Below are 2,567 nucleotides of genomic sequence, written 5' to 3'. Positions count from 1 at the left end.
CGCTAAACTTAACGGTCGTTGGCAAGGTTATCCTACAGGCTGGACTAGTGGGGTACCGTCAACCTGAGGCTCTGATACCAACTTGTGACACCCCGGAACCGGTATCCTGAGGATTCCAGCGATCCCGCCGAAATCCGCATGATATCGATTCAGAGACGCCCTCCGTCACGACGTGCGCGACGAATCACACACGTGATGCCAGAGGAATTAACACGAGTGGTAACATTACATCAGGATTACAATAGAGCCCACAAGAAACATATATTACAACAATGACTCCAACGAGTCAAGATACAAATAGATACATACAAAGATCCAAATCATACATAAGAGCGAATACATCCGAGTACGGACAAAATACAAATTGGACTAAGAGTCCTGAAGATAAACGATGGCGTCCATAACCCTGCCCAGGCCAAACCGGAAGGGTAACCTTGCTAACGTCGTCTTCGTCAAACATAACTTCATACCTGCCCGGTTATGTCCCAAAGAAGCAGCAATAAGTACGGGTCCGTACTTAACAAGACTTCAAGACGTATATGCATTCGTCAACCAGTCGTCCTTTGTACTTGAGGCACGCAGGAGACTTTGAGGAAGCAAGAGGAACGTCATAGGCAATATGGTGGGGTTAAGCGGCAGCGCGCAAGCTCTAAAAACCTATAGAGACACTCTACAACATTCGTCTAATCAGAGAAGGTGAGAGAGCGCACCAACTAACAGTTCTATACTCTGCAAACATAACACAGCCGATGTGTTCCCCCCTCGCAAGGAAGTACTTACAGAGGCACTCACACGGTGGACAAGTTTTATTAGGTAGCCGTTGTAGTAATGCTATATTACTATGAAAGTTGTTAGCAAATTATTAACATCAGCATAAAGATGTAAGTTGTTCTATGATCGAGCTATACAATTCCAAGTCGTCCATAACCGCAGACACGGCTTATCGATAAGATGTACACCCTGCAGGGGTTGCCCAAATGTAACCATACGCATGCTCGACCCACTTACGACAGGTGGATGTCTCACAACAAGACCGTTCCCAGTTCAACAAGAAAGTCTAGGGGGGCCACCCGACTAAGCTACCCGTAACGAAGTCCGGCCGTACTCCGAAGCGGACTCAGGGTTTGCGACGGCGGCTAGGCGTGCGAACCACACGCTTTCGCTAAACGTCCCGCGGGGTACAGTACAGAATATAAACACCCGGAGGCAACAGGAAGTAAACACCCGAAGGCAACAGTAAGTAAAGCATGGCATACATGGCATAGGCAAATAAAACCAAGGTTGTGGCCCCCTTTTCAACTGACTTGAGAAAAGGTAATGGGTGAGGGGGGTCCCAATAATCGTCCCCACGCATGGGTACAGCGCTCAATCTCGGAACAGATAACAAGAACTCGGGTCCTAGGGGACATTAGCGAGTCACAGTTTCGATGCTTTCGCAAAGGGGCTCACAGATGCCTCTGCTTACAATTTTAGTTGTTAACATTAAAGTAAGTGTGAATATCTCCAACAAATATATCCATAAACCATGTGTCATGATTCCCCAACAGATAACCCGATAAGATAACGATAACGGTAACGAGATATAAACAGCACTAGCATGCACTACGACTCGCAAGGCAGACCCGATAACCAAACAATAGCTGTAGGAGGTTGGTGGTGGCAATATCGGTTGCTTGAGGTAACAAGTGGATAGGACACGTGACAAGAACGCGACTCAAGGCTAGCATAAGAGAGAAGGCAAAATAAAATAGGTGAGTGACTCCTGCAGAGACAGGAGTTTAGGAAATGCTTGCCTGTTAAAGCTTGCCGAGGAACATCCGGAGAACTCATCGTATCTCACCACACCACTTCGTGATCCTATCCGGGAAGAAGCAAATGCTGGAACAAGCAACGGATGCAAATCTTACTACTATAGAAGAAGAACCAGCATGATGAAGATGATATGCAGGACATGGCAACGATGATGCGGTGCAACTTATCCAATTTAAGTGGGGTCAGAACCCCGGCACACAAATATTAGGTTCGAGTTGTTTTACTACCCCGCAATTAAATGTTGATTATCATGGCAAAACAAGGCATAGGTGCGCTACGCAATTTAAATGGAACCGGGACACAATAAATAATTCCCGCACGACTCCATATTTAATTATTAGGTGAATCGCTATTTACCCCCGAACACCCACATATGCGATGCAACAAGATGATATGCGATGCAAACATGTGTGAAAGATGCAACAGGATCAAAACAGCACATTTATAAAATAGGGCTTATGGTCGGGGTCTCACAGTACCGAAACAAAAGTGGTCGCCGGGGCGGAGTGGAAGTGGCGAAAGTCGCCGACGTCGAGGAAGTAGATGAAGCCGGGGTCTTCGGTCCATGTCGTCGTCTCCGTGTCGAAGCGGAAGTAGTCGATGCGTCGGTCGCCAGGAAGTAGACCTTGGCGGTGATGTGTCGGCGGACCTGGCGTGGTTGTTGATGTCGGACTTGAATTCAGCGCCAAAGTCGGAGAAGCAGCGTCGGTGAAGGAGTAGCAGTCGCGCCGGGTAGAAGCAACGGACAAACGGAC

The 2,567-nt window shown here is 47.6% G+C and overlaps 1 long non-coding RNA gene across 1 annotated transcript; it reads right to left on the bottom strand.

The window, feature by feature from the left end:
• Positions 1-233: 233 nt before the first annotated feature.
• On the bottom strand, positions 234-1,875 carry LOC139837742 (uncharacterized). The gene is made up of 2 exons (XR_011754407.1): positions 1,794-1,875; positions 234-470 (listed from the first exon to the last, which is right to left on the bottom strand). It is a non-coding gene; the product is annotated as an uncharacterized lncRNA (long non-coding RNA).
• Positions 1,876-2,567: the final 692 nt, after the last annotated feature.

This window comes from Lolium perenne, chromosome 3, assembly GCF_019359855.2.
Source record: "Lolium perenne isolate Kyuss_39 chromosome 3, Kyuss_2.0, whole genome shotgun sequence".
Classification (NCBI taxonomy): Eukaryota; Viridiplantae; Streptophyta; class Magnoliopsida; order Poales; family Poaceae; genus Lolium; species Lolium perenne.
This window is presented reverse-complemented; position numbering and strand designations above follow the sequence as displayed.